The following is a 6,066-nucleotide window of genomic DNA, read 5'->3' as shown; positions in this document are numbered from 1 at the left end:
TTCGAGCAAACAGGATGAAGTTCCAGATCTCCTTTTCTATGATTCTATTTTATATCTGTATTAGATTATTTTAAGGGTATTCAATGAAAAATCAAAGGCTTCACGTACCATAGATCTTAAAGACATCGCAGCATGGAAGAATAAAAATCCTTTTATTCATTTTAATTTCCTGCATATGAAAGAAAATGAATTGAATGCTTCTGTAACAGGCAGACTGTCCTGCCTTCAACATTTCTCCTCTTGAGCATCTCCTTAGCTACCCTGCTTGTATAAACTACTTCATTCAGCCTAATGACTTGGAATAATTTTGCCTGCAAATCCAAAAGGCTGCTGTTACTTAAGAAATCCATGAGCTTAATAAGGTAACTGATTCTCCAAGCTGTTACTCATGCAAGCCTTGCTATTAAAAGCTATTTAGGTGAGGAAGAATTAGTAACAGCCAGATTTTGCCACCCTTACTAGCAGCATCCTCTTTACAAGTCAGAAGGTCCTTCTGAGTTTGGATGGTTCATTGGCTAGAATGGGCAAAGGATGTTCATGTTCACAGCTGAATTGATTAGGAGCTGTCTTGAGCTAAGTGCAAAAAGGCTTTAACTCCTGCCTTTAACCTGCTGCAAGATATCTAAATCACTGTCCCTCCCTACCCCCATGCTCCATGAGTAGCACCCCCAGTTTGGATAAATCCTTCAAGGCTCCTAGCTGAACGCTTCACCCAGTGGTACAACCATGTGCACCCTTCTTACATTTTCTCCTCTGGCTCCTTTCTGGCTCCCAGTTGTCATTCCATATCTTCGCTAACATCTTCAGGCCCCACCATGGCTTAGCACCTTTCTGATCTAAACTCTTTACTTCTGCCATGTTAAGTGAGAACACAAGCAGCTGATTTGGATGGCTCTTCACCTCCCTTTTCCACAACTGCTTCTTCATGTTAAGTAATGCTGCCCTATATTCTTGCAACTCCCTTCCCTGGCCCCGTTTGCTGCCATCCTTGCTTTCTCTCACTGTATAGATACCATCTCCAAGGCTCCTTTTTCTAAGGGAACCTCATACAGACTGTAAATTGCAACTATTTTAGATAGAGGATAAATACAACATTAAAAACCCAACCAGGATGTTGGTCTCAGGACAATGACTTCAGTGGGTCTGGAGGGAACTCACCATCTCAATGGGTCTAACGCATAACAAAAACATTTCAGAACAAAGATTTGCATCAGTGAAGGCTCTCAGATTCTGCCCCCATTGATGCCAGTAGGAAATTTTCCATTGCTCTGTATGGGATCATTCTGCAATCGCTTCCACAGATGGCCTCAAGGGTCAAGGACAACAACCATAGAGCTCTGTCACTCAGGACCTACATCTAGAGTTAAACTGCCAAGAACAGACTCCATGGATACATGCACTTAACTAACACATTGCTGTACACCCGACGATCAATCAGTAAAATATAATTCACAAAGCGACATACATTTGCATGATGTGACCAAAATCTACATCCAATAGCCCCCTTGGTTTCCCTGTCCCAAATCCCCCCTGGCTTTCAAACCCAAGGGAGTTGGAGGTCACCCTCACATAGGAATTTCAGTGGGATCTGGAAGCCTTCATCCCTCAGTTTCTGGGAAAAAACAACGGTATTATCTAGACAGACAGAACCATACATGCTGAGACATGGGGTATTATTGTTCAAGGGGAAGGCAACGAACAGGTATTATTGCCTAGGAGTAGGAGGGACTACTAGAAATAAACCCTGTGGTTTAAAGTGTGGTTTGAAGGAGGAGAGGCTCAGGAAGAGGCTGCTCTAGGCACTAAAGTCACATAACTGAAGGCTTAGAGCTGAGAGTAGAGGAAAAATAAAATGGAGAGAAACTTGGGAAGAGTGTAGAAGGGAGGAGAAATGTCAGCGGGGGAAGAATACACGGGGCCTTGAAAGCATGGTAACACATGATATGCAGGAAGCCATGGGACTGATTCAGAGAAGGGGGCAGGGAGAGAGAACGGAGAGGTGGCTGAAGCAGTACCAGGTGAAGAGAAGTTTATCAGTGGGATTTTTGACAGGATGGAGGTGAAAGGGAGGCCAGGCAGGAGGAGATTACTGTAATCAAGGTGAAAGATGGATACTCTGGGCAGGAGATAAAAGCTAGGTTTGTGTGACATTAATACAAAGAAAGTGACAGAACTTAGTGAGCAACTGTATGTAGGGAAGGCAGAACAGCACAACTGACTGGGAGATGGAAAAAAATGGAGAGACTTTCTTGTATAAGGCTATTTTCCTTTTGAGAGAGCATGCATTTTCAAGTGATGAGCTGATGCTCTAGCTATGCTACTTCCCTAAATACAAATCTGGCTACAAAACAGCAGCTCTTTGCATGGTGACAACCAAAAAAAGCAAACCAGTCTTCTTCCTTGCTGCTGAGAGCTCTCCGACATTTAATGAGAGCCTTGCTGCGATGCAGGGAGTTTGTGGAGCAGCTCAGCTCAATGTTAATTCACTGTGGGTAGAGAATACAGGTACGTTCTGTGAAGGGAAGTACTATTGTTCAGTTACACTGAACCGAAAGTTCAGCTGGAGTCATCTAAGAGTGCATCACATGATTTGGGAGCTGAGAACAGAGGGTAGAGGAGGAGGAACAAGAAATTAAGGGAGGGATGAGTAGGAAAGATGGAGCAGTTTGAGTCTGTCTACACACGAAGAAGCTACGCTGCATTTAAAGGTCCAATGTTGCCTCAGTTTAGTTGTAGGTCTAGATTTAACTTGTGTTGCATTGGTTTGAAGATGACTTGCATTGGTTGACAAGGGCAGGACAGACTTACATAACTGTATGCAGACTGGACTGTCAACATGTTGGCAAATCCCAGTAAAGGCAGTTAATCACTGGCTCATTACTCAGGGAGATGAACATTGTATATCTGCTGCTGTAACTTTGAGAAGGGCAGCAGTTCTGTAGGGTTTAGTAGCCACTATTACTTCAAGCACGTCAAGCAAGGAGTTCCATCCAAAACATCCCCGATATAAAATCAAATAATTCAAGTAGCATTGTATGCACAAAGGCAATGCAGGCCATCCATCAATCAACAATACCTGAGGTTTATGACTACAACTCTAAAGCCACTCACTCAGCCAAGATGCTGGCAAAAGTCATGAAAATCAGGCTCTCAATACAAGTCCAAGCCCTATTAATGGCCTGTTATAGTCTATTTGCAAGCCACTGCTTTGCAAGTTCTGACATATGCCTGGCAATACCTGTGTTAATCAATGGGCTTTAGACAGCAATGGGATCTCATCTTTAACACTGAATTACTGTGTAACCTTGGGCAAATCATTTTTATCTCTTTCTCTGTTTCCCTAACTGTGAATTTTTTATAATGATTTTAATCCACATAATAGCAGCAATAGATACGAGATCTTAGTTCATCTATGTTTAACTGTTTTTGAAGGCAGACACTCAGCTGAAGTGCACTGTTGAAGCGCAGAGCCCTATTACAATTTCTTGTAGCCTCAATAAGTTATGATTTTAATCTCGTTTTTATTATCCTTTCCCATACAACAAAATAGCACAGTTTGTTGGACCCTGGCATGATCTATTTACAGCTCTTTAGGAACACACCATTTTTATGAAACATGGCGTTTCTGCCTCTTTTGCAGAGAACTGTGGGGCAATCACCCAACAGCTACATTTCCCCTGACATCTGTTGAATTGAAACCTAAAATACTCCCTCCATATTGGATCAATGTCATATAACCTCATTTCCTCAGCTTAAGAAAAAGCCTTAGGGTTTTATACATTGCACTAAAAGATGTCAGCACCTTTAGGTTAATAAATGGCCCTGAGATCAGATCGGGCCTCAGTTCGTAGATCATGAGAACCATGTCAGACATGGGGAATGATGCCATATAGGAAAGATAATTGACAGTCTACTTAGCTTGGTTTATGGCTGCAAGGAAAAAAAGAAGAATCCGGAGTTCAGGCACCTTTCTTCCAATATCGCCATCAAACAATGCTCATAGTTCCCCACTCTCCACCCCCACAGCTCCCCAACCCCAGGGGTCTTAGGGATCCCTGCCTCTGAAGTACACCAGGAAGACTTTTACATAGCAGTGCAGAGCAGTAACTCCAGCATATCAGCCAGATTTAGAGATTCTTAATATAAAAAGAGGGCCAAATCCTGAGCTGATAAATCAACATACCACAGCTATTCTCCTTTTGAATGTTTCTACTGTTCAGCTTCCTCAGAATCAAAAATAAAAGTTTTATTATCTTCCCAGTTGAGATTTTCCAGTTTTTGAAGAGACCAGTAACCCATCTGCCTTATGCTCATCACCTTGAAATCTGACTCCTTGTGCAACTGTACTGTGGTGGATAGCACTAAATTAAGATGATGAGTTGTAGCTCTATCACCACCATTGCACTTTAATTTTAATTGCACTCTAGGTTCTCCAATGCCCAACTGCAATGGTGAGAAAGTCTGGTAGCTTCCCACTGACTCACCAGCACAGGAGAGCTGCACCCCCTAAATTTGGGACACAGTGGGGTGTCTACATGAGATGTTTACTGTGCAGCTGACTAATTAGTTTTGCAGTAAGCATTGCATATCTACACGTGCACCCAAAGTAAACTGCAGTTTTTTACTCTGCAGCAGGATAGTAATACAAGTACTATCTTGCTGCAGGATAAAAAACTCTGCAGCATCGCATGTGTAGATGCTGACCTGGCTGGCTGGGGCATGAGGATGCTTCAGTGCAGGTACTACCTACCAGCTAGCCTTGCACTGAAGCAGCTTCGTGCTTCAGCAAGCCCCTCTGGAGCATACCGAGTCAGGATGCAGCAGCTCTGGGCTGGCAGGCTAACCCCAGCGCGTCCTGCCAGCCAGGGCTGCTCTGACGTAACTCTGTGTGCTGTGCACACCTGCAGATAGTTTTCATAGTTTTGTAGGGTTGGTAGGGACCTCAGTAGATTATCAAGTCCGACTCCCTGCCCCTGGGTAGGAAACAGCGCTGTGGTCCAATGACCCTAGCTATGTCTAGTCTCCTCTTAAAGACCTTCAAGACAATGGGAGAGCACCACTTATGTCTAATCGAAATCTGCTCTCTGTCAGTTTATGGCCATTGTTTCTAGTAACCCCAAGGAGCACCCTGGTAAACAGAGTTATCCCCTATTCCTTGCTGCCTCCACCCAATGAATTTGTAGATGACCATGAGATCCCCTCTCAGCCTTCTTTTGCGGAAGCTGAAGAGATTCAGGTCCCTCAATCGCTCCTCATAGGACCTTACCTGCAGGCCCTTACCCATACAAGCAGCCCTCCTCTGGACCCTCTCAAGGTTATCCACACCCCTCTTGAAGTGCAGTGACCAGAACTGGTCTTACCAATGCCAATGTAATAATCTCCAACACAACCACTTAATTTATTTATAAGAATGGGATGCGACACTGTACAGCTTGTGCAACTTCCGTCCCTGATTTGATTCGGTGAAGATTTGGCCCGATTTGGTGGTCGAATCTCTGAATCTGAATCGAAGCAGAGGACCCTTTAATCTCTCTGAATTGAATCAGAACCCTCCGAATCAATCTGGAGAGATTTGGAAAGATTCACTGATTTGGACATAGACGCAGCTTTAAATGTTTTTTCTACATACCTCTAAGTAGCAGGTGGCTCATGAATGCTGAGATGATGGGGCACATGGCGTGTCCCACAGGACTGTGGGGGGTTCCCCAGCATGTTCGGCAGCAGACCAGGAAGTTTTGCACACCCCTAATCAAAGGCCTTTGTTATATGAGCCTGGGAGCAGTAAACTCTGGAGTGATAAGCTCCAGAGTTTATTCAAGTGAATTAATGGCACACGTAGACACACCCAGGGAGCATCAGAAGAGAAGCCAGGTTTTCAGGATCATCACCTTCAAGAGGATCTCTCAGATCTAGCCAAGAACCTCTAAATCTGAGAAATGAAATCCAGCTAAGAATTTGGGCTTTTTCATACAGATATAAACTAAGGTAAGACTTGATAGTAACTGATGCCACAAAAAAACATGCAGACTCTTCAGTAGCATCTGGTATAGCCTAGTAGCCTGTTCC

This window comes from Crocodylus siamensis, chromosome 13 (genome assembly GCF_052110815.1).
Source record: "Crocodylus siamensis isolate JL-2025a chromosome 13, ASM5211081v1, whole genome shotgun sequence".
NCBI classification, from domain to species: Eukaryota; Metazoa; Chordata; order Crocodylia; family Crocodylidae; genus Crocodylus; species Crocodylus siamensis.
Note: the sequence above shows the minus strand (reverse complement) of the source record.